This window comes from Phyllostomus hastatus, unplaced genomic scaffold, assembly GCF_019186645.2.
Source record: "Phyllostomus hastatus isolate PE091 unplaced genomic scaffold, TTU_PhHast_1.1 phas_contig_150, whole genome shotgun sequence".
Lineage (NCBI taxonomy): Eukaryota > Metazoa > Chordata > Mammalia > Chiroptera > Phyllostomidae > Phyllostomus > Phyllostomus hastatus.
The window spans coordinates 30544573-30571582 of NW_025333611.1; positions in this window are offsets into that span (position 1 = coordinate 30544573).

The following is a 27010-nucleotide window of genomic DNA, read 5'->3' on the forward strand; positions in this document are numbered from 1 at the left end:
CAACATTCCCTCCTGAGCATTGAAAGCAGGAAACAACATTAGATGGGAGAAGGAAGAGAAAGCTGGATCTTTTTCTTGTACTCCCAGCTACCTCCACTGTCCTCTCTGAACTCATGTGTATGTGTGTGTGTGTGTGTGTGTGTGTGTGAGAAAGAGAGAGAGAGAGAGAGAGAGGAGACTCTTCCTCATCTTATAAGGCCGCCAACCTATTGCATGAAGACATTTATGCATTAACTACCTCCTAAAGGCCGTCCCTGTGAGGACAGTCACATTGGGGGTTAGAACTTAAACACAGGAATTTTGTGGGAACACAACTCAGCCCACAGCACTGGGTTTAGGGAGACTGGACAGAGGGTGTTTGGGGGAAAATGAAGAGACTGCATCTCTCCTTTTCGCAAGTCATAAATAAACATTAGAAAGGAGACAGATGCGAATGCAAGAGAGAGCAAGACATCATCTCTGTCCCAGGAGGGAAGAGATTGTTCCATTTCAAATCATTATTAAAGATTCCACCACATGCACGGAATAAATGTATCTCATTTAGGCCTGCAAATTTTCTGCCTTTATTCTTATTTAATTAGAGCATTTTCCATGTAGAACCCCCATATTTTCGTGAGAAGCATCATCAGCAAATTTAACTCCAGGAGAGAAGTAATTAATTTCAGAAACAGAGGCTGTCAGTCAGCCACATGCTCGCCGAAGCCCCATCACCAGCAAGCGGTCCCAGCACCTGGGAGTTTAGCGCCCTCCCTTCCGCCACTGAGCGGCTGCACGCACTGGACAGACACATCCCCTACACTGGTGTGGAGCCTTGTGCGTGCGAAAGAAACCTGAGCTAACCCGGAACGGACAGCTAGTTTACCCCTACACACACACACGCGCGCGCGTTCGTGTGCACTCGCGTGTACATGCACACTCACACTTTTTTTTGTTTTACATGAAGATTTGCGTATTTTAATTGCCATACTTGGTAGTGAAAGCCTTAGAACCACACCGATGAGTAGTAAAGAAAAGCCTATGCTTAACGGTGAGTACAACGGGTAGGACAGATCCACACGTTTCCTCGTGGCAGTCCATCCTCGGGGTCTGAGAACAACCCCGTTTGGTTGTGCGGAATTAGCCTCTCCAAACGCTGACCTGCAGGCTGGGTGTGTGTCCTGCGCTCACCATTTTTGGTCAGACCGGAGCATCAGAGTGAGGCTGGTATGACGAAATGGGTCCGGGCACTTGACAAGCATCACAGCAGGTAACCAGCATTCGACCAAGCCTGCTGGGCAGCTGCGCTGTGGGGTGGGGAGAGGCCGAGCCCGTGGACGCGGCCCTTCCCAGCAGCGGCTCTGAGCCTGCAGTGTCCCCCCACTTCCTCTCGGGCCACGTCTCCTGTTTCCCTGCGTGTCTACCACATTTTACAGCGCTGTGCTAACTGGCTGGCTTGCTTGTTTTTCTGCCGCCCACTGAGCTTTAAGTACCACGAGGACAAAACCATGCCCAATTAATTCACCAAAATAGTGCCCTGTACCTAGCACACTGCCTGAGCATAGGAGGGGCTCGAGGAGTAGTTATTGAATGAATGATGAATGGTAGGCCAGTTTCAATGTGACCCAAGGTAAGCTTCATTCCTGAGCTAGAAGATAGGGCATTTATAATACTAGTAACTACTGGCGGTCACCATTTATCCAGTGCTGACTACAGAACAGTATACAATGTACTAAAAGCACTACATACGAATCTGTTCATACATCCTCTCATGTAGCCTTTTAAAACCCTAAAAAGTAGGCTCAGTAACAGTCAACAATTTTCTTAACGCCACCCCGCTCGTGAGCTACGCCTGGAGCCCAGGCCGCCCAGGCTTCCTAGCATGCAGCTATGAGCAGCTGTTTCTCTCCCCAGAACAGCGCGCGGCAGTTCTGGGCGCAGTAAGTCTGCGCCAGTGTGAGGACGCGTCTTGGTTTACTTATTCCAAACATGAGGTTCTTGGCCAATGTTACATTAACATTTAGAAGGATTTTCACTATATATAATGAAACTATTGTTGCATGCAGAATAAATGTGATTGTTTAAAATGCCCAAGGAATTTCATTTAAAATGCAGCATTCATCACGAGAAAATCATCGCCCTTCTCCCTTCTTTGTTCACCATAACGAGCCCAGAGAGGGACAGAGAAGGGGCGGGGTCTTCCTCCCCCACCCTGCCCCCACCCTCGGAGGCTGTGGAACCAGTTCCCAGCCACAAAGGGAGCTCAGGGGACGTGGCTGAGGACTCAGGTGTGTTGGCCCGGTGGTGACCAGAGGCTCGTCCTGCATTTCTCCCTCCTCCACCAGCCCTGCCCACCATGCATACCAGGCAGCCGCCATTCCACGGCAGATGTGTTAATGACTTTCTGTACCTCGGGCGGTGAAGGAGCGGGCCCCAGAGAACGAGGCCAGGCTGCAGAGGCAGCGAGATGGTATGGCGCTCATTGATGTCATAAATCCTCATTGCTTGACCTCAGGGGTACAACCAGGGCTGAAGCCTGGTGGGGTGGGAGTCTCCACGAGATTATTTGTGAGGAGCATGCCTGGATCATGCACTGGATGGAGACACCAAGAGTGCTGTGAGATGCAAGCTGGGGACCCACTTCCTGCACGTGGGCTGAGGACAGGTGTCCCCAAGACGGCATGTCGAGTAAAGCCTGAAGGAAGAGTGGAAGGTGGCCAGTCAGAGGGGGCTGGGACACAGCATTCTAGGCAGAAAGAGTATTACAGGCAGATTTCTTGAGGAAGAAAAGACATGAGGCCAAAATAAGAACAGTGGAGAGGCCGGTGCTGCTGCAGTTGGAAGGATAGACAGGGTGAGTGGCAGGAGGCATGGGTGGAGCCCTCTGGAGCCCATTAAACACTCTGACTGTCGGAGCAACGCCAGCCGGTGGAGAGTCTGAGCAAGGGAGCGAGCCACGCAGCACCCGCTTGTAACACGGAGAGGAGAGCCTGCCGGAGGGGGAGGGGCGAGGCGGGTGCCGTGGGCATGGGAGGCATCTCACTGCAGAGAGAGGCCTGAGGCACCAGCGGGGGTGGAGAGAACAGGGAAGGCGTGAGACTGATCTTGGAGGTGGAATTGAAGGAGGACAGAATCACCGAGGTACCACGGGTGATGCTCGCATTTTGACCTGAGTGATCAGTCAGGTGCACAGAGACGCAGTTGTTGAGCGAGACCTCGTTGGACTGGGGTTTGGTTGGAAAGCTTGAGACATCATGTGCACCATTAGACACATTTTATCTGGAGCTGAGAAGTAAGGTTGGGACTGGAAAGTTCAAGTCCATGGACTATAGAAACACTGAACTTGTCCTCTGAGCCAGAGATCCCACTCGGACCTCGGCCTCCAGACCAGACTCAAGTCCGAGACCCTGCACTGCAGATGTTGGAGGGAGAGATACACATACACCCACACACAGTGGGAAAGGCCCCAAAGATGGACACGAACTGCAACCAGTGGCAGGGGGCGGGGGTGGGGACAGAGAAGGAGAATGGTGGGGGAGGAGAAGGAACTGGGGAATCCGGGAGAGCTGCGAGGAGAGGCCAAAAGTCAGCCGGAGTCCCGAAGACTGAGGACGAGACGGGCAGAGAAGGAGCAGAAGGCACTGCAGCTGGAAGAAGACGATTCCAGGCCTGGGCATCGGGTAAGGGCGGGGCGTCGTGGGGAGGCTGGAACGCCCTGTCTGAGCCCCGGGCAGGCAGGAAGGCCGAGAGGCACACTACGGCCAGGCTGCCTAAGCCCTCATAAGCCAGATCAGGGAATTTGGATTTCCGGGTGCCCCGTGGTTTCCCGCCCTCACAGCGCACCAGAATTACTTGGGGGAGGGCATTAAATTGAGTACTCCGAGACACCCACCACCGCAGTTCTGATCCTGTGACCCCAGGAAGGGAAGGAAGCAGGGCCCGAGGCTCCCCTGGGACTGATCTGGAGACTGTCATGTGGGTGCCACCGCGTCTGAGAGGGGCCGGAAGTCCACGGCCACCCCAGGTACTTCATGTGAGGGGGTCGACCGTATCTGCCCTTCCGTGACTGGCGTGTGTCACGTAGCACCGTGTCCTCACGCTTTGCCCGTGTGTTAGGATTTCCTCCCTCTTTAAGGCTGAACAGTGCTCACTGTAGGTAGAGACCACGTCTTGTTGGCCATCCTTCCAAGGACGGACCCCTGGGCGGGTTCTACTCTTGGCTGCCGTGGCCAGTGCTGCTGTGAGCGCGGTGCACCCCTGGGGAGCTGGCAAACAACTCGGTGTTCGGTGTGCAGGTGGCAGCCGGGTCCGCCCAAGTGCAAGTCTCTGGGGAGTGGACCCAGCCACCCGTACTTCTAGAAGCTCTCCAGGGAACACCAGTGTGCAGCCAAGGGCGAGAACCACCCTCTGAAAAGGAGCTTGCTCACAGCGGAAGCAGAGAGCAGGGGAACAGAAGCACAGCCATGACTGCCAGTGTGACTGCCACGTTAGGGGAGGCTGGTAATTCTCGCTGACACTGACCTTTATTCACACGGGTGGTGGAGACCCATCTGCTGTACATCTAGGGAACTGACCTTTAAATTACCCACCCCTTTCAGAGTAATGGTTCGACCTGGGGGAACCAGCCATTCCTAGGTAATTCTGGGCAGGTCCCGCTGTGGTGCGCTTGTAAATCGCCTGGTCTTCCATTATTGCTCTCACATGACTGTGTTGCGTTGACTCCTCATATACAGTCAAGTAAAAAACGCATGTTCCCCAACTGCTTTTTTAATTATTGTTTTGCAGCCGATGTCACTCGCATACTTATTCATATAAAGGTGAGAAAAAAAACAAATCGATGTTTATAACTTGCTAAAAACAGAGTGCTTCTATCAAGACACCAGAAGAAAAGGAGAGACCGCCCGAGAGTAAACTTGCTGCCTCTCGAAACCACAGGAGAAAGCAATGAACCACAGCTACACTAAAGAAAAAATATGTCCCTCAAACCAGGTGCAGACTTGGCGACAGCGAGCCCAGGGCGGAGAGCATAAATCCACTGAGAGAGCAGCATACAAATGACCTAATTCAAACTCTCTGAATAAACACAGAGTCCTGCACGGTGCGGGGTGCCGGTGGGCCCTGGGGTCCTCTGTCCCTGTCCCAGGGTTCGAGCCCTTGCTCTGCCACTTAAAAGGTCCCCAGAGGGTTTCCCTCGCTCACCCTTGGTTTCCTCAGCCATCAAACGGAGACAGCAGGGCCCACCACTCCCGGGCTCGTGAGTGTGAAGGGGACAGCGGCGTGCTGGCCCCAGGGGTGGTCTGCTCCCAGTGCTCCTCATTCTCGGGGGCCAACTGTGTGCTGGCCGTTGACCCTGGTAAGTGGAGAGAATCCTGTTTTAGTTTTTCTCTCTGTTCCTATTTTCTAGCATTGTAAAGATGTTCCATCAACCCCACTCCTAAGAGACGTGCAAATTAAACTACCCTGAAGTAGCATTTTTCACCCATCAGTTTGGCCAGCGTCCTGCAGTTTAATAACACCCTGCGAGGCAGGGGCTGTGAAGAATCAGGTGCTCTCAAACTGCCGACTCGAATGCAAATTGGTACAGCCACTGGGAGGGTAATTGGCGATATGTCAAAATTACAAATGCACAAACTCTTGCTGTATGCACGACGCTGGCCATTAAAGGTTCTTTTTTCCCCTAACATCAAAAGATTAGAAATGCCCATCAATAGGGGCCATTTAATTAAATTATGTTGCATCTATCCAACAGAATACTTTGTAGCTGAGTAAAGGTAGCTGTTCTGTATTGAGTTCTCCAAGATATATTTTAAATTAAAAGCAACGTGCAGATCAGTGTCTTTAATATGCTACGTTTTGTGTGCTAACAGGAGGTAAGGCATTTATTCACATCGGCGTGTGGAGCCATAAAGACGCTCTGGAAGATGCATGAGGAACTGAAAACCGTGCGAAGCTCTGTGATGGGCAGTGAGGGGCCGGTGGGGGACAGGGCAGGGGAAAAGGCTTCTAGCTTCCTGTTTGTTTATACCTCATTATTTGCGTAAGGCTTCAAATCATGTGATCGTGTTAACCTATCAGCAATTAACCAAGCAATAATTTAAAGATTCCTTTTCCTAGAACCCGCCCCCCTGTTCTGTGGTCAGTCTTACGGGCTTCAGCCCGGCCCTTTCAGAACCGTCAGTGCCCGCTCGGTCCATTAAAAGACATCAAAGAAGCATGAAGTTGCTTCTCCGTGGCCCTGACCTTGCTCGCGGTGAGAGAACTGCAACGGGCACCGCTCGCCCTGAGGGAGGCAGGGGTCTACCAGACGGGAGCAGAACGGCACTCAGCTCAGACCCACTTTCTGACCCTAACCCTGCTTCAAAGTACTTGGCCTTGACCTTGGTTGGACAAGGTGCTTCCGTGGCCTGGGTCTCGATGTACCCCTCTGTAAACTAAGGATGCTGCTCTAGCACGTGTGCCTTGTGGTTATTAAGTCCTAAGACAAACATTAAATAACCCCCGCCTTTCTCCACTTCACCTGTCACTTCTCTCCATTTCCTGACCACGTCTTCCCCTTTTCCAAACACTCAGTCAGTGTTCACCGCGTGCCTGGCACGGCGCCCCGTGCTTCAGGAGCACCAAGGTGAAAGACAAAGGCCATGCCAGCAAGCAGCTCGTGACCCAGAGAGACAGAAAGGCAAGAGGTGATCGTAGTGGGAAGGGAAAGTTCCGTGCTCACTGCACCCTCACTTCACTTTCAGAACCGAGGAATGCCCACGCGGCTGGGGAGCACGGGCCCCGAGTGACCGCGGGCCCTGTGGGTGTTGCACCCACTGAAAGCCTCTCCCAGACCCAAGTACTGCTGCTGCCTCAGGAGGGACTTCGCCACGCTCTCCCTGCTCTCTCTCTCTGCTCTCGGCCAACTTGAACCCCGCCCTCCGGACCTCCACCGCCCTCGCCCTCGCCTTCGCCCTCGCCCTCGCCCTCGCCCTCACCGCCCTCACCAAGGCCCTCTCCTCTTCCTGCTGGGGCCACGAACAGGCCTTTCAGCGCTCCCGTTTCTCCTGGACCCTGCCGACCGCACACACGCTTGCCAGGCAACTGTTCCCAAACTGTCTCACTCCGCTCAGTCTTCAGAACGCCCGGCCTCCGAGCACGGAAGTGGGGAAGGAGCAAACTGATCGGCGAGCCATTGCTCCTTGGCAGTGGCTCATCCGTGCTCCGTGCCTCGGTTTACTCCCTCGGGTCCGCCGTGTGGTGGCAGCTGCTGATCTGGTGACCGACCTCTGCGGTAACTGTGACCCTGGGGTGCTTCCTTAACATCAAAGAAAAATATCCGTTTGAACTTAGTTTAGCCACACGCATTTTATCGTACTCTGACTGTAGCCCTGTGTGATACTTCTCCATCAACCAGCGTGGCTGGCGTGCCGGGAAACTCAGCTTCGAGACCCTGAGAGCACAGCGTGGTGCTGCCTACCTAACGTCGTTGTCCCGCCGACGTCTTTCAGGACTGTGGGTCTGTATGTTTTCTCGATAGAGACACCGAATTAGTTCTGATGTGAAAAACCAAGAGACTTTATTATAACACCGTATGTATAATTTCTATTATGTTGTTGTTACCACCCCCTCAACTAAAAAGGAACCCAACGATGGGTAAACAGCAACTACAAATAATCACCAACACCAAATCCACACAGACTACAATAAACATCATTATAATCACTTGTTCAGGAAAGAATGCAAAACAGTTGCTTAGCAGATTATAGAACAGGTATTTGGGGATTTGAAATGTGTCTCAATGGAAGCGCAAATATTTAACTTCCCTATTTCTCAGTGCAACATACAGTCAATAAGCATTTCCCTCGTATGTGCAAAGCACTCGGAACATCACTCGCCAGAAGGTAACTCATTTCCAAACCCTCTCCCACTGTCCGGAAGTGACTGGCTTCCAACCTGCCTGCTGGAGCCAGAGGTGATCAAAGGCATCTTTGTCCTTTGATACACTGGATAGGGACCAGCTTACCTCAGTGTCCTGCTAGGCACTCAACACTCTTCTTCAACAGAGAGAAAAAATGGATATTTTAACCCGAAAGCTCAGGAGATCACAGAATTTAGAGCGCGGGGAGGGCCCTAGCTCTCCCTTCCTTTACCAGAATTTCTGTTGGTGTGGTGGGTGGGGATAGAAATGCCCATTCAAAGCCATGCTTGAGGAAATACGACTCCTGTTAAATGCCTAACTTTTACAAACGATGGTTTAGTTCCCTATTCCCTGTGTTAGCCCCCTTCGCCGCATTACTGAAGACAAAATCTCGTTAATTGTCCCTTGGTCTTCCAAGGCCAGCGATCCTGACCCTGACGCATGTTTGGTTCACTCTGACCCCCTGGCACCTGGGCCGGCAGGAGCCGGCTGGAGCTCTGCCCACGCAGAGCTTTGGGGTCTGGGAGAGCCGTTTCTCTGCGGCTTCTCACCCGCTCCCTGCTGCAGGTGGCTGATGGCAGAGGCGTCCAGGGCTCTGGAGGGGAATGCTCTTGCTTGTCACCATGCCTTCCCTTGCCAGTCACACCACAGCCATGACTACAGGCCAGCATGGCCACCGCCACCCTCCCCTACAGGTCACTGATTTCAGTGAAGCCACGTCAACAGCCCTTTTAAAGAGGAAGAAACATTCTGAGGAGGTTCCATACCTGAGGACACACCACAGGCAAGGGACCAGGCCGAGGTCAGATCCCTGGTGTGGCTGCTACAGAACCAGGTTCTGGACTCCTGACTCCTCAATGGGGAGACCTCCAAGGCCCCTGCAATGATCTGGGGCAGGTGGGCTCGAACTGCACCTGCCACTAGCCCCACTCTGCCTCCCAGGAGAAACCCACCTCCTCAGCCCCTGCCTGTGCACGGCCTGCTTCCTGGAGCGACGTGCCCCCCAGGTGGTTGCTGTGCTGTGCTTTTCTCAGGCGGGGTCTCCTCTCCATGCCCGAGCCTCCCACGTTGAGCACTCCCCCGGCCCACTTTATGCCTACCCAGCACAGGCCCCTGAGTGCAAGGAGCACACACCTGGGGTGCCAGTGACTCGAGGCTCTGGCTGTTCCCTCTAATTCACCTCCCTGTGCTCCTGAAGGCTGGGTCAGCAGTCAAGTGGTTCCCTGGTATTAATGCGCTAATATTCTTGTGGAGGTTTGCCTGAATTCCCAGCCAGCCCTCCTAAACCCAGCTGGATCTGGACAGTGGGGACCCAGGTGTCCAGGCAGCTGTGCCCACAGTGCTCGGCTTGGTCTCTGTTCAGTCCCATCCAGCAAAACTGCGCACCAGAAGCAGAGCCAACCCATGTGCCCCCACACCAAAGTCCCCTGAGTGAATGAATGTCTCTGGTCATATTTACAATTCTGCACGTGTCAAAGTAGGTGGACCTAACCTTCTGCTCCAGCTTCTTTGAGACGTGCCCAGGTCTGCATTTAACCAGGTGATTTGGGGACATAATATGTTCGTGCCAGGGAAATAGCTGCTGACTCAGGGGAGGGGGCCACTGAGTGAGGCGAATGCTACTGCCAAACCCCAGCCTCTTTTGCTTCCATGTCTCCAACACGCTGTGTCCTGGTGAGCTGGAATGTATTTATTTCCATCCACAGCACAGCCAGGCTCTCTTTTATTTCCAAGTCTTTGCAAACTCTGTTCCCTGGGCTTAAGCACCCTCCCCTCTCCTGTTGTCCTGCAAACTCCCACAGCCTCTGATTTCGCAGTATGGTCATTACTTCCCCCAAGAAGCCTCGCCTCTTCACACCGCCTAAACCAGGTCCCACAGGACTTACCCTTTGTTGCCATTGTTTACTCGCTTTCCTCCTAGACCTAACTTCCTGCAGGCCGCTACTGTGCCGGCCTGCTCCCCACTGCGTGCCCGTGAGCCTGACCTATAATGGGCCACAAAACCGAGATCCGGGGGACACACGGATGAGGCACTGAGGGGATGAATGAGTGGCCACGTGTACCACACCGCCATGGAACTGGTTACGCTCAGTCAGTATCAAGGAGGGCTCACGTCTGCTGGCATTATTGAAGAAACACAGAGAGAGCATGTGGTTGAGTGAACAAAAGCTGGCTACACAAACGCACGAGTGCTCTAACCCCGTTTATAGGAAATTACATTTCGCAGAGGAGAGAAAAGGCACTGACCGGAAATGTTTACCAAAATGTTAATTAACATGGGGACAGAGAGGCTGGGGAAGGATTTTTTTACTCTCCTCTTTAAATACGTCCATAATGTTTAAACATCTCAGATGAGAATGAGACAGATAGATAATAAAACCTCCAAGAGAATGCCATGAATTCTGCAGAGAGAAACACAGCCAAGGTGTTTGCTCTGGCCCCCCACCCCCCCCACCCCTGGTGCCGGTGGGACGGCCGGGCGCTGCCTGAGCGCCGGACTGGCTTCCCCTGCCGTGTCTGGGAAGAGCCGGGGTCCCCACACACCCAACCCACTCTTTTTAATTAAGAGTTTGCTTTCCCCATCTCTACAGGACATTTCTGCTGGTTTCTAATTAAAAACATAAAGAAAGCAAAGTGAACACACTGACTACAAGTTTCCCGCAGGTTGGTTTTCCTTTTTATTGTGAAAAATATGCACTGGTCCCAGAGGTGGTATCTCCATAGCTATTGTTTATGTTTTTATCTTTTTTTCCTACCCTCTGCCTGCCCCTACCACCCTTCAAATAAAATTCAGATGATCCTGTCTGTGATCTAATACTAGAAGTGAGGTTTCACAATCTCTCTGTGAATCCTTCACACTAGCTGTGGCTGAGTTTGGCATCCCCTTACTGGCAACGAGGAAGCTACTAAACTCTATATACCTAAAGAATATACACATTTACCTTTGTGGGAAATAGCAAGAGGGGACCAAACCCAAACAACCTAATTCTGCTTCAGCTGGGAAGGGCCAAATAAGGTTTGGTGCTGCCCTGCAGCCGAGAGACAACCGACTTCAGGGAAGAGAGCCAGCGGCTGTCCCAGACCTGCGGGGGGAGGTGGGGGCGGGGGGTGGTGGAGCCTGGAACATACCGCCGCACTGCTGGGACCCCTGAGTGCGAAAACCAACCGCGGCATGAAACGCGTCGATGGTTTTGCTTACAGAACAGGCACACACGGTAACACGGTGCTGAAGCTCTTCCCCAGGAACAAATATGTGTAAGCGCAGAGAAAATTCTGGAAGGACACAAAAAAGCTGGAAAAGCTGTTCCTTTGCGGTTTGGTAACAGAAGCACGAGTGAGCCCAGGAACAGGTCGAACTGGACTCCACCGCGACTGGAGTTGTTTGATACAACTTCAATGCAAGGAGAATGTATTTATCTGTTATTTTACAACAGAAAATTAATTTTTAAATAAATAGGCATTTGTAAAGTGCCTAAGTATTGTCTGCCTCAAAGTAAACAAACACCCAGCAAATGGTAGCTGCATTTATTATTTAAAAAACAAATAACCACTACTGACTTAATTAGCCTTACAGGTACTTGAACCACACCGTCCGAAATTAGTTCGTGGGTGTCAGAGATGTGTGTGAGTAGAGACATCCCATTTGCCCGGCTGTGTGCATTTTAATGCAGCCCGAACAGTGGAGAGAGAAACAGGACGCAGGCTGAGGCGGCGACGCCTCAGGGGCGCGGACGCCCCCGAGCGGCTCCAGAACTCAGGTTTCTCTTCCGGCCTGAACGGAGTGACGATCTGCCTGTGCATCTCTCTAAGTGGGCCACTGAGATGGAAAGAGTATTTTAAATGTTTCATCCACTCCCCAGAGGGGCCACATGACATGTCCACGGAAAAGAAACTTACACCGCATTTCTCTCTCAGGTGCAGAAGCTCGTGACTGTACGATCTGATCACTGAGAAACCCACTGGGCTCTCTCTGAGGCGGGGAAAACAGATTTCAGAGGAGATGGAATGTGGGCAGTGACATTCAGGCAGCCTGGCCAGCAGCACTAAGCCAGGCTGATGGCAGGCAGGGGACACTGGTGACGAGAGCCAGGGAAGGTTCTTCCTCATGGAACATGAGATCCTAACTGCCAGACTTAACTCACGTCCTATTAGACCTATCTGAGAGTCAGAACGTTCCAAAGACAGATGGTGCAGCTGTGTGGCTCGGGTGCCCTCGGAGGCCGCCTGCTCAGGAGGCTAGTGCATCTGGGCGCTCTGGGTAGGGAGAGAAGGGTCTGATCCTGTTGCCCATGTCCCAGCGTCAGAAATAAGGAAACTTCACGGCAAGTTACTTGTAGTGAGTGGAGCAGCAGGCCAGTCTGGGGCCTGATTCACTGCCACTGGATCCTTCTTTCCACACCACCCAGATGGGACGTAGAGGATGGGGATTGACTGAGACACCCTGCCCCTGCAGAGAGCAACTCCTAACCCTGCGCATGTAACAGGAGCCCACCGCCTGAAGGTGCCGGAACAGGGCAGAAGCAGACTGACAGGAGGGGAGTGCTGCCGGCTTAGAGCCGGGAGCCGGAGAGCCAGACAAGTCAACTCCCAAGGCCAAAGCCTGCACCCTGGGGCCACTTGAAACACTTGTCATCTGTCTGGCCTGGGGAACCAAAAAGTGAATCTGGGCAACCCTGGGCACTGCGGGGAGTGAAAGACCCTCCACAGGGACAGAGCGAGATCAGGGCTCCCCAAACTCTACTTACCCACGTATCTGTGTAACCCCCTGACCAGCTCAGGCATGAAGCACATTTGGAGTCAAAGACAAAATGATATACATTCAGACCAATGCCCCTGGCCCAGGAAAGAGAGTTATAATTCAAACCTAGCCAAGAAAATTACCTGCTAAAATAAAGGAAGCAAATTTAAAATTTTTACTGAATTTTAAATACGGGATGATATCAGTGAGCATACATATTCTAATACACCATAGGAGAAGCGAGAATTAAGGTGCAAAAAAAATTTTGAAGAAAATAATGATAAAGTAATCAAGAAAATCCCTAGCATTTAGACATTAAACAACACAAATATGAATAATCTTTGTTTCAAACAATCACTAGAAAATATTTTTAACTGGATGATACATGAATACAAACATATAAAAAATTTTGAGATGTAGCTAAATCATGCTTAGAGGAATATAATAAGTTTAAAAGGCTATGTTAGTAAAGAAAAGATTCGAATTGATGATCTAAACTTCCATCTTAAGAAACAAGAAAAAATTAAACACAAAGCAAGCAGACTGAGATAAAGACAAAAGTAGTTAATAAAATGGACCCAAGAAGAAATAAAAATCTTGAACAGATTTTTATTACTTAAGGAAATTTATAGATGTAATTATATATGTAAAAGACCCCAAACCATCCACAAATAATTACAATTAATAATTGAGTTTAGGAAACCTGTTGATTATGAGGTCATATTATAAACATTAACTACATTTCTGCATACCTGTTAGAAAGTAAAATTTTAAAAGATACAATTAAAATAATGTTAAAATTATCAAATATCTAGAAATAGCCTAGCTGTAAGAGCTTCACACAGGAAACTAGAACAAAGATCTAACTAGAAGGAAGGACAGGCCGTGTCCATGGATTTGAAACTCAGCATTTTACGGAGGTCAGTACTCCCCACACTCGATCTATAAATGTAATGGCGTGCCAATCAAGACCCCAGCAGGGGTGTGTGTGTGTGTATAACTTGACAAACTGATTCTGAAAGTTCCATAGAAATACGAGGGGTGACTTCTGGGCAAAACAGTGGTGTAGGACAACCACATCAAAATTACAACTACACTATGGACTAACAATCACTCAGAACCACCTGAAATCTGGTTGAATGGAAGTTCTACAATTAGGTATATGAGGCAGAAGTCACATGGAGACTGGTAGGAGGGGCAGAGGGGCAGAAATGCAGAACAGGCTGGTCCCACACCCAGACATGGTGGATAAAAACCAGGAGGGATATCTCAGCTGCAGGGGTCCCCCCTGAGGAGCAAGGAGTCCCAGCCCTACACTAGGCCCCTCAGCACGGGGTTCCAGTGCCAGGAAGAGAAGTCCCCATTACTTCTGGGTGCAAGAACCAGCTGGGAGTGTGACTGAGAGAGATGGAGTCCCAGGCAGTTCCTGTTCAAGGGCCCAAGCACAGACTTATTTGGACTCACTCCTCTGAGCTCCAGCACTGGGGCAGCACCTGAGACATACCAGGAGGAACTGAGCTGCCCAGCATCAGGGAGAGTGCTGGGGTGGGGCCACTTTCTCCCAGACAGAAGTGCTGGCAGAGGCCGTTGTTTTCTGAGCCCTCCCCCCACAGAGCCAGCAAGCAGGCACCATGTCTGAGTCCCCATCGACCTGGCCATCACTGTGTGCCCCACCCTGGTGATTCCCTGAGGCCCTGCCCCTCTCAACTGTTAGGCCCACCTAAGTTGTTTCCAGTGGCTTTTCCTTAAGAATGGCCTGTCTTGGCTCATGCTTCAGACCTTCCTAAAATCTCTCACACAAGCAGTATCTGGGCTCAGTGTGCCTTGTACTTCTCCTAAGTGGCCCCAGGTCTGGCACTAGCTGCAGCTGGCCTTGGTTCATAGCCTGGCCTCACCTGGGCACCTCCAAGCCCAACAGCCATCTTCAGATCACTTTGTAGCTCAGGCCAGGTGGCCCTGAAAAGAACACAGACAGCATCTGACCTTGGCCTGTACCTCTCAAAAGGCCCCAGAGCCAGCACACCCAGTGGAAAGCTTCAGACCACATCAAAACACCGGTCAACCACCTGCATACCTGGGCCCCTGCACAGCTGATCCTTCATAGTGGTCAGAGGTCAGTGGTCACAGTCAGTTCTTGCAGCTGACTGGATTGGGAGTAAATACCTCCAATGTATGTACCGACAGCAATCAAGACTCAACTACAAGAGGAGGGTTTACACAGACCTCATGGTGGGCACTGCACCTTCGGTACTCAGTTAGTTGATTGGGGAAGCTGTGCCACTGGATCCTGCAGAACACCTACCACATTAGGCCACTCTGTCGAGCCTGGAACACATAACAGCTCTACCTAATACCTAGAAATAAACACAGGGGGCTGCCAAAATGAGGAGACAAACAAACATAGCCCAAATGAAGGAAGAGAACTAAAAAAAAAAAAGAACTAAACAAAATGGAGGCAAGCTATCTACTAGATGCAGAGTTCAAAACACTGGTTATAAGGATGCTCGATGAACTTAGTGAGAACCTGAAGAGCATAAAAAAGGACCAGTCAGAAATGAAAGATACAATAACTGAGTTGGAGAATAGTTTATAGAGAATCAATAATGCTGAGAATCAAATCAGTGATTTAGAATATAAGGATGCAAAACAGCCAATCAGAACAGCATAAAGAAAAAACAATCCTGAAAAAAATGAGGATAGTATAAAGAGGCTCTTGGACAACTCCAAGCATTCCAACGTTCACATCATAGGGGTGCCAGAAGGAGAAGAGAAAGAGCAAGAAACTGAAAATCTATTTGAAAAAATAATGAGAGAAAACTTCCCTAAACTGGTGAAGGAAGTAACATACCAGTCCAGGAAGCAAAGAGAGCCTCAAACAAGACAAACCCAAGGAGGTCCAACCAAGATACATCATAATTAAAATGCCAAAGGTTAAAGACAAAAAGAAAATCTTAGAAGCAGCAAGAGAAAAATAACTGGTTACCTACAAGGGAGTTCCTATAAGACTATCAGCTGATTTATCAACAGAAACTTTGCAGGCAAGAAGGGATTGGCATGAAGGATGCGAAGTGATGAAAAGGGACTCTCAGCCAAGATGGGGGTGTAGGTAGACACACTGTGCCTCCTCGCACAACCAAAAGGAAGACAACAAATTTAAAAACAAAAAACAACCAGAACTGACAGAAAATTGAACTGTGTGGAAGTCCAACAACTAAAGAGTTAAAGAAGAAACATTCATCCAGACTGGTAGGAGGGGTGGAGATAGACAGCAGGTTGGAGAGGTCTGGAGGCAAGGTGGTGGCTGGAGGAATAGAGCAGGCAAGGTGACCACTGGTAGACTGGGCAAGGCAGTGGCTGGCAGACCAGGTGAGGAAGCAGCTTACAGACTGGGTGGACCCACATTCGAATGCAGATAAACTGGGAGGAACAACTGGAGAGTGAGACAGACCAAGTAACCCAGGGTTCCAGTGTGGGGAAATAAGGCCTTAAAACCTCTGACTGAAAAAATCCTGTGAGGGTTCAGGTGGAAAGAGAAACTCCCAGCCTCACAGGAGAGTTCATTGGAGAGACCCAGAGGGTACTAGAATATACACAATACCATCCACCCAGGAATCAGCATCAAAAGGCTCACTTTGCTTGTGGGTAGAGGGGGAAGTGACTGAAAAGTGGCAGAGAGCTGAGCAAATGGCATTGTTCCCTCTCAGACCCCCTAACCCACATACAGCATCACAACACAGCCACATGGGTTGCCCCGCCCTGGCCAATAGCTAAGGCTCCACCCCTTACTACATAACAGGCATGCCCAGACCTGCCCCACCCCCCAAAAAAGGCTCAAATGAAAGAACAGATCAAAGCTCCAGAAAAAAAATAAACTCAGTGACAAAGAGTCAACCTATCAGAGGCACAGTTCAAAACACTGGTAATCAGGATGCTCACAGAATTGGTTGAGTATGGTCGCAAAATAGAGGAGAAAGTGAAGGCTATGAAAAGTGAAATAATGGAAAATGTACAGGGAACCAATGACGGGAAGGAAATCGGGACTCAAATCAATGGAGTGGACCAGAAGGAAGAAAGAAACAGTCAATCAGAACAGATCAATAAACACTATTTAAAAAAAAAATAAGGAGAAGCTTTGGTACCTCTAGGACAACGTTAAACATTCTAAATTCTGAATCATAGGGGTACCAGAAGGAGAGTAGAAACAGCAAGAAATTGAAAACTGATTCAAAAAAATAATGAAGGAGAACTTCCCCAATCTGGGGACAGAAATAGACTTCCAGGAAGTCCAGGAAACTCAGAGTCCCAAAGAAAGTGGACCCAAAGAGGAACATACCAAGGCACATCATAATTCCATTACCCAAGATTAAAGATAAGGAGAGAATCTTAAAAGCAGCAAGAGAAAAGAAGACAGTTACCTACAAAGGAGTTCCCATTAGACTATCAGCTGATTTCTCAGAATGAACTTTGCAGGCAAGAAGGGACTGGAAAGAAGTATTCCAAGTCATGAAAGACAAGGACCTCCATCCAAGATTGCTCTATCCATCAAAGCTATCATTTAGAATGGAAGGGCAGATAAGGTGCTTCCCAGATAAGGTCAAGTTAAAAGAGTTCATCATCACCAAGCCCTTATTATGTGAAATATTAAAGGGACTTATCTAAGAAAAAGATAAAAAATATGACCAGTAAAATGACAACAAACTCACAACTATCAACAACTGAACAAAAGCAAAAACGAACTAAGCAAACAACTAGAACAGGAGCAGAATCACAGAAAGAGAGATCACATGGAGGGTTATTAGCAGGGAGTGGTGGGGGAAGAATGGGGGAAAAAGCATAGGGAATAAGAAGCATAAATGGTAGGTACAAAATAGACAGGGAGTGGGTAAGAACAGTATGGGAAATGGAAAAGCCAGAAAACTTATATGTATGACCCATGAACATGAAGTAAGTGGGGGGAATGCTGGTGGGAGAAGGGGGTGTGGGGTGGAGAGGAATAAAGGGGAGAAAACTGTAATAGCATAGTCAATAAAATATTTTTAAAAATTAAAAAATAAAATAAAAATGACTTGAAAATGAAAACAAACAAACAAATAAATAAATGGGCCAAGAAAAGCCGGGACACTGTAGAACAGTCAAAGGGCCGGCCCCACCTGGCATCGCTCTCTCCGGCAGTGTGCAACAGTCAGTACACAGTTGTGCGTGAGACAGTTTACTCTTGTGTTATTTATTAAGTATTGTATTATTTTCAACACTAACCACTACAAACCTACAAACCTACTTTTGCCCATCCCTGTACCATTAAGCTGAAGTAATTTCTGCAATGCAGTTATTAAGTCAAGAAGAGATAAATAAATCAATGGAATAGGGTACGAGATCAAAAACAGACCCCGCATACCAACAGGCACTTGGCTGATGTAAAAGGTAGCATCGCGGTGCGTGGAGGAAATGGCAGGCTTTCCACTGCACGGTGTTAGAACTACTGGCTGTCCAGTGGGGGGGGCACTTGACCCTCCCTCGCACATACACAAGCCGGTCACGCCAGGAGTCACGCCAGGAGGCTGTAGAGCCAAATGTAAAAGGCAAAATAATAAAGCATCTGGGAAATAAAATAGGAAAAGAAATTTTTGACCTCAAAGTGCCTGAGGTCAAAGTACCAGAAAGGTTCCTAAACCAAAACAGACACCAAAAACACTAACCATAATGAGAAGGACTGATAATTCTGATCACATTAGAAGTAAGGACCTCTACCACCGAGGCACTCTCGGGGGAGAGCAGTGGCCAGACATGGAGCAGGAGCCTGCGTCTGCCACACAGGCGGTGGCTCCCAGCATGCTGCGCCCAGAATACACAGGGGTTCCTGCACATGCATAAAAAGACAAGGCGCATTTAAAACGAGAGATCTGAGCAGCTAACTCACAGAAGAAGTTATCCACATAGCTAACATCCGAATGGAAAAGTGCTTCACCACATCAGCACTCAGGAAAATGCTAATGAGCGAGCCGGGCGAGGTACCAGAACGCTGTATGAGGATGAAAACAGACAGCCCCCGACACAACCGCAGGGCCGAATCTCGCAGACCTAATGTTGAGCCAAAGAAATCTGATATTCGCCAATACATGCTGTACCGTTCCATTTATAAAAAAAGTCTAAAACAGACATACTAGACTGTAGTGTTATCAGGATAAATCTAAATGAGAAAACTATAAAAAAGTAATAAACTGACAACTGTGGAAGTATGGGTGGTTGTTTTTTTTGGGGGGGGGTGGATAGAGTTTAGGCGGGAATTTAAAACGCAACTTCTGGACCAGGACACTGGTTTATGATGCCGTACTGCGTTGTATTTTTCTGCACGTGTACATTTCTCGACGAGTCCCTGGAGAAGAGGAAAGAGTGGGCAGCATGCTTCTTCCTTCTGGGGCGGAGGAGGGGGCTGAGGACGGTGGCACAGGGACATGGGCTGCTGCACCTCCCGGCAGCCACGTCAGCCCTGGACTGCCCCCCCCCCCCGCACCCCAGCCTTCTTTTCCATAACAGGGAGAACAATCTTGTTTAAGTCAACATTTAGGGGATTTCTGTCCCTTGAAGCCAAATCTTATCCTAACATCTGCGAGACCTGGATTTGATTCAGCTCACACAGAGCAAACACCGAGTATATGAGCCCATGTGCTTGGGCCTGGGGACAGCAAGAGGAGCAATGAGCTTAGAGACTGTAAGCTCAGGGGCATCTGACCTTTTGGTGTCTCTGGGCCACACTGGAGGAAGAGTTGTCTTGGGACACACATTAAATAAATCGCAACACATACTCGAAAAAACAAAACTCTCATACTGTTTTAAGTAATTTACGATTTTGTGTTGGGCTGCATTCACAGCCATCCTCAGTGGCATGCGGCCTGGGGACCACAGGTTGGACACCCCCACGGGATCAATAAAAGGTGAGACATGTGCTAAGAGATCAGAGACAAGCATTTGGCCCGTTATGGTTTGGACTGGGCCATAGTCAAGTCTTGATTTCCTGGAAGAACTTAGATCAGATGGTAAGTTTTCAAGGCAGTTGCTATCCCATAAGCTTCTCCTGGGCTATGGAAGGCTGGTCTTAGCCAGAACATAAAGGGGTTTTTATTAAAAACGACTATAGGCCAGCTCTGCTTAAAATGGGTTTCTTGAGTCTTTTCAGCACTCCTTGAAGCCCAGGTACAATCACCCTGAGGATTTATTTTCCAGAGCTGAGCTTCACTTGGCTCCCTGTGGGAATATAGGGTCTTGAATTGTGCACCGAACAGAAAATGGGACTAGGCCACGCTCGTTTCCAGAATCAGGTCCAGCCCAGGTTATTTTAAAGCACGCCTTGAAGCAAATCAAAGTTGTTTTTAAATACACAAATCCAATAAGCCAGATGGACTTAGGACTAAATCTGTATCTTTTCTAGAATTACTCAACCAGGAAATCAAAATATTCCCTAAACTGAACCTGAATTGAATTGCACCTTCATTTCCTGTGGCTCGCACCCCTGGACTGTGCAAGGAGGGGAGGGCTGCGTCTGCGCAGGCCTGCCTGGGAGTGGAGCCTGCGTGGGAGGCAGAAGGTTCCAGGAGCCTGCTTGTGTTTGGAATGTAAAACACAGCCTCACTCAGGGTCCAGTGTGCAGGAGCTCTGGCTGCAGGGCAGCGATTCCGCCATCAAAGGGGAAGACGACCTGTATTTGTGCAGACTGTGCACTTGCAGTTTAATCAACACTTTTGAGATCAGCCGCTGTCCAGGGGAGATAGCAGAGTTTGGCCTCTTGCTGAACACTCTTGGAGACGGGCAGCCTATCTGACAGGTATGATTTGTTACACAGAGAATGCGGTGTTTTCTTCTGGAAACACACTCCTCAGGCATCGCAGAGCAAGCAACCTGCTCTGCACTCTCGACAGGAGGCGTGGGCTTTGATCAAGGGAAGGCTTCATGGCACAGACTCTGGGGCTGGCAATACAGCGTGTTATAATGCAAATGGCTTCAGTCCTTCTCAGGGAGCTGGAGCTTTCAAAGCAGTACAAGAGGAGGGAACAAATGGCTGCTGAAAGCAGAATGTAGAAATAAAGCTCAGCTGTGCCACGGCGTCTTTCCAGGAACCTCACCGTTTCCTTAGGTCAAAAGTAACTTCAGCTGTGCAGGGGCTTTAGCGAAGGGGCGAGGGGCGGGCCATCTGCCCCAGTGCCACCCAGCAGAGCCCGAAGGAGGGGTGAGAGAGGAGCTCCCTGGACTTCAATGCTCATCACAAATGTGTTCCCTTGTTTTGCTGATGAAGGTGCTGAGGCTTAGGTAGTTTGGTAACAGGTCACATTGCTAACAAGTAACAGAATTTGGACTCCAAACCTTTTGAAACTGCATCCTGCTGCCTCCCACATAAAATCCAGACTAATGAAGGCCAGGAAGAGAAACAGGGAGAGAGTCCCACACTTGTGGAGGTCAGTCATGTGCACTCAGGCACACCAAGTGCTTTCAAATGAAACAGCCAAGTGGACAGGATTTAGATTCCTTCCCCCCTTCCTTTACGAATGCAGGCCATGCCGAGGTATATAAACTGATGATGCCTGGGGTCTTGTCCTTAACACTGTACTCGGAGAAATGCGAGGCAACTCAGACCTGGCGACTTCTCATTAGCAGGTGTCCCTGTCTCTTCCTCTTGCTAGGGCATACCTGGTTCCCCAAATCCTTACCGTTTTTTTCTGCCATTTGCTAACTAGGACTGCCCTGGCCTCTAGCACCAGTTCTGGACCTTGGATGAGGGCCTGAAGGAGCACCAGCCAGCCCTCCTGGGTTTGGCACAACTTGCTGTTGTGGGCAAATAAGCTCTGACCTTGGGCGCCGGTTTGTATGACTCCTTTGGTCACTCGGCAGATTTTAATGGAGCGCCCATGGCATGGCAGGCCTTGTGCAGAGTGTGAGGGGCCTAACAGTGAGCAACAGCACGTCCTCCGCCACCAGGGATACACTATGCACCAGCAGATGGGAAACTGACATAAAGCAACTGGTCACACGGGTATTTCTGGAATTCTGGGACAAGGTGATGTGCAATGTCACCAGAAGATGCCTGCCTGCTCCATCTGGTCATCTGCTAGTCCCTTCCACGACCACGGCCCCATTATGGGAGATCGAGATGACAGCTGGTGACCTGAGAGATTAAACCCTGCGTCTTCTACAGGAAAAGAGATGTACTTCCTGGGACCAGACTCCCCAGTCTGCACCAAGTAGAAAATGCAGCACCCCTGGTTTAGTGGGTTTTGCCACCAAGAAGAGGATGAAAAGGGACGGGGGGAGAAGCGAGAGGGGCTGTGGGAAACATCAAGGAAGAGGAGGGGCTACATCTCTGGGCTGTTTGCACCCCTTGAGTGATCTCGAGAGAATGTTTTTGACAGTTCAGGGGTAATGATGCACACAGAGTCCAGTGCCCGCTTCTTAACTGGCACTTCCGAAGCAGCAGCCCTGTGGGGCCGCGAACACAGCAGAGATGGCAGGGCGGGCGAGAGAGAAAGGAGGTGGCAAAGCTTGGTCCCTCACTTCCTCCACACTGCGGCTGGTGAGGCTGACTCCTGCAGGCGTGGGGCAGGCGACAAGGTGACAGGAACATGGGCCAGTGTGCCAGCAGCACTAAGGACACTCACAGGGCAAAGGTCAAGTCAGAGGGCATCATAAAGGCTGCTGGACACCAGGAAGGTGAGGAGGTGCGCCTGGAGAGGCATGCACAGGCAGACCCTCCCCACCTTTCTGCACCTTCTCTTTGGTGGGGGGCCTCAGGAAGCGTGTGGGGGGTGGTGGTAGGCAGCCTGGAAGAAGAGCCCTGAATTAGGAATAGTTCCTACTTAATGACAGAATGTAAATCAAATTCAATACCTGGAAGAAACTTTTAAACTAAAAGTGACTAAAATGCCTCAAGTTGAACTGAATATAGCAATTAGGCTAAATTAAATTTTCTCTTTGCCAAGCAGAGGCGTGAGGCATGGCTGAGCCAGTCCTCCCCTTTCTGAAAAGCCAGAGCCTGCCCTCAGCCAGGCACCCGTCCTTCCCTCCCCACGGGCTGGCCCTCTGTGGACACCGCCACTGTAGCAACGAGGGGCAAGGCCTGGGGTCTTAGGATTGGCTCAGTGTCTCATGTGCCAGGGGCAGAGCATGGGGAAAGGAGGAGGCAAACGAAACCCTTGGAAGCAGTTTCTGAGCCTACAAATCCCAAAATGCAGCTTGTGGTTGCAATATTCAAAATTTTCCACCACGGTTTCTCCAAAGTGAAATAAGAGCTCTCCCCTGCTTGAGGGACTCTCGTACTTGTGAATTTCCAAGAAGATGAACGGAATAAAGTGACCTGTCAGGAGGGATGGCGTGCCCGCCCAGCGGGTAGTACGCAGCCTGGTGGTGATTTACACGAGACCTTTGCTTAGGGATTGCAGAGCCTCTTACTGCTAAAACTCTCTCATAAAAATGACCACAGAGTCCCTTAAGGACAGAGCCAATAACACGCAGAAATGAAAACAAGCCTTCAACGTCCCCTTGTTTGCAGGTTTGTCAGGGCTGGGAGGAGCGACTGCAGGGGTGTGAGGGGAGGTGGAGAGGGGAGGCGAAGAGGGGAGAGAGGGGAATTGAGGGCAGACATGGGTAGAATGGAGGAAAAATTAATGCAGAATAAAAGACTTAATTGCAGATTCTGATTTTCCTGTCCAAACTATAATATTACTAGCGGCCCAGTTTTATGCCCATAACTGAACAACAACAGTCATGACAATATTTATGCTAGAGAATCAGAACCATAAATAGCCCGACTTTCCATCAATAAGGGGCCGGTGGAGGCAACCCAGTTAGCACACACCGTGGACCGACGGCAGGATTAACGGGCTGTTCAAGCGAACATGTGGCTCTTCCAACGAGAGAGTGTATCTGTAACACTGACCTGGAGAGATGTTTGTAAAAGCCAGAAAGAGGAAGTTTGAGAACAGTATGAGCCCATTTTTGTAAAACAACCACACACACACACACTTGGGGGGAAAAGTCCCATACACGTGTTAGTGTGAGCAGAGAGACAGGTGTGTGCAACACCCATGGCACTTAGCCGTGGGGACTTCGGGAAGTAGGGCTAGGGTGCTGGAAGGGAGGGAGGAAAAATAACACTGAGCTTTTCTTTGCAGCTCTCTGTGCTGTCTGACTGGTAATGAGCACATGCTACCAGGATCTGAGACCAAGAGAATAATGAGAAAGGTTATAAATACTCAACTGCTGAGCATCTGAGACAATGAACTGCACTCGGTGGGAGCAGCAAGCACTGCCTGTCTCTGCAGCCCGTTCTGCATCTTGCCTGCTGCTAAGTGTCTGCACCTCTCCACGGCCTCATGCTCCATTGCATAGGCTTAGGAATGCTTAATAAGGTGCCTGAAATTGCACCACTAGTAAGGGACACATCTGACTTGTGAATCCAGGTCAGGACAACCCCAGAAGACCTGGGGGAAGCGGGAGTGGCTAGAGGACTGCCAAGTCCCAAGAGGTAGAGCCGGAGGCTACTGAGCAGGGGTATCTGGTGATGGTGAGAAATTCCCTTTGGTGCCTGGTGTGGCAAGGTAGGGGCTGTACCAGCTGCGAGCTGGACACAGGGGTACAATTGCTTCCCTAGCATATCAAACTTTAATATCTCAATTTTCATGACTGGGCTTGGCTGAGCGAGCTGCTATTACCCATCAGTTTCTCTACAGCATTTCCCAGGGAGCAGGCTGTTTGGAACATGCTATGTCTGGAAGCATTTTATCACTCAGGAGGCTTAACCAAGACCATTAAGATGGCCTAGCCCACTTTCCTGTCCCCACGGGCAGCGCAATTAAGGGCATTCAGGTCCAGCAGGCTTGTGGCATTAGGCAGTCAGATCTTATTAATTTCGGGCTCTGTGACAATTTAATATAAGCCTGGCTGAAGTTTTGCCACTGTAACATCTGCAGATAAAAGGTTTGCTGGGTTTCTTGATGAATAAGGAAAACAGACCAGCAAGAATGGGAAAGGTTTAACCTACTTGGGCAATTTCAGTGATTTTCTTGGTTTTATTTGTAAAGAACTTGGGTAAGGTGTCTACCTGAAAATACCAGCTCCTAAATAGTTGTTATTAATGGCAAAGGTGGAATCAGCAAGATTTCTAGGTCATAACTTTTTAGACCAAGTAACTACTTCTGCTTTAAAGTAATAGTCTAGCTCTCCAATGGTGTTTCCCCAAGTGACTAGATGTTGTCCAGTCAGGACGGATGTTGCCACCTCGTGCCCCTGACACTGAAAACCTGAACACAGCAGGTGTCCCCAGCGACCTTGCAGGTTATTTGTTTCTGTCTTTTAGGATGGATTTGGTTACTGGTTTAGATGTTGGCTTGAAAACTCCAGACTTCTCTGACTCCACAAGTGGCACATTGTCTCAAAAGGAAAAACATCTCCTCCTCCTTCCAAAGGACAAACCTGCCAGTTCCTTCCCTCAGTCCCTTGTGTATTTTCAAATCAATGGTCTCTCTCGCCTTTCCATCTCTCCTGGACTCTTTTTCCTCGTCTCCAAGGTCGAAGTTTTCCTCCCCTCTCGCCCCTCTGGAAACTTGCGGGGCAGGGGAGAGCAGTCCACATCTGCGGCCGCGCCCCCTCCCGCCCGCTTAGCGCGTCTTTCTCTGCCTTCTGTCCTCGCCTGCCCAGCCGTTCCTCCCCAAAGGCGCCGGTGACATGCTGTCAGCAAAGGCGGTAACCTTTTCTCCACTGAGTGCTTTTCTCCACCAAGGGCTACCTCCTCTCAGCCTCCTTGGAAAGCAGTTTTTCGCTTCCATTACCCCGCAGTCTCCTTATTTATCTTCTACTTCCGGTTGTGGTTTTTGTTCTCCTTCTCGGCTTCCCTTTCTGCCTTCTACTCCCTTAAATATGAACGTGTTTCAAATCCACTTCCTTGGGGAGTTTGGGGGGAGTGTCTCATTCTCTCTCACAACTACAAATACATTTCTGTGGGTGATGACCTCCAAACCCATAGCTAAAATCAAGTTCTGCTTTTCTACCTAAAATCTTAGCCTGTTTGCCTCCTGGTGGCACCACCCGCTCCCTGGTCAATGGGGCTGGAGACCTTGGGATTATCTTTAACCCTCTGTCTGCCCTCCTCCTGCCCACCCACCCATCCCAAGGGCGAGTAAGTCCTACTGGTTCTGACTCTGAAATGTCTAGGCAAACCAGCACTTGGTATCTCTTCACCAAGTGACTTCAGATCAACTCATCACTTGTCTGAGTCCCCGTTTCCCGCTCCTTGCCATGCATGTCCTGGCAAACACACTACACGTATTGTGACGGTTAGTAGCCCTGACACTAGAGCACAGAGAAACCAGTACCAAGCAGACACTTCCTGTTGCTGGTGCCACAGTAATTACTCTGGGTTCTTGTTACTCCCGGTAGTTATGTTCTATGAAAAGTAAGTGGACATGACATTGGATCAGTGAGCACTGGGCCACTGCTCCTAGGGAAATACAAAGTTAAGTTCCTATAAGCCTCTGATCCCATTTTTACCAATCAATGCATAGCATTGTTTTATGTTTGTTTTTGTTTTAGAACACCTTCTTTCCTATATATTGTTGATTCGTTAACACTGAATTCACGCCCAACAAGCAGCATGACTCATGCTGGAACTGAGTATATCTACACGCATATTTTCTCCATGAGGTGTATCGCAGCCTTTCTGAGCTTAGGAACACGACACAGCACTTCAGCGCCGCACTTCGGGGCCATTTACAACAGAGAAGTAACCAACCAAAAGCACAAAAATGTGGGGAAAAGTGGCACACCTACGTAAGTTGTACAGAAACAACTGTTCATAGCGTGAAAGCTGAAACAATAGGACTCACTCGATCTCACCTGGAGACAGGCATGATGAGTATTTCACACTTTCCCCAGTCTGTGCATGGCTGTGAACGTCCGCAAACCCACCCTGAGTATCGGTTTGGGGGTTACAAATACAGTTAGCTAGAAGCAGGTGAATCTGCAACTATGCAATCTGGGAATGGTGATGATTATCTGGACTTTCTCCTCCTTACGCCCAACACCCACCCTGCTGAAGCCTTTGCTTCATCCTGCCTGGATTAACCGCACACCTCTCCTGGGTGACCTTTCTGCCCCAGCCTCGGATTCTCCAGGTCAGGTTTCCCACTTCCCGTCTGGGCCCAGACCTACGGGTTCTGGCTGATGGGAGTTCTCTTTACACTTCCCTTCCCTGCCTAACTCCTTCTCTCTGAATACAGTGATCCTTCACCTATCGCAGGAGTCACGTTCCAGAGACCCCCACGATAGGTGAAAATCCATGAAGTAGCAGCGTTATATTTATATTATTATTTATATATACTTTAAGGCTTTATAAACCCTTCCTACACTCCTATAAACCT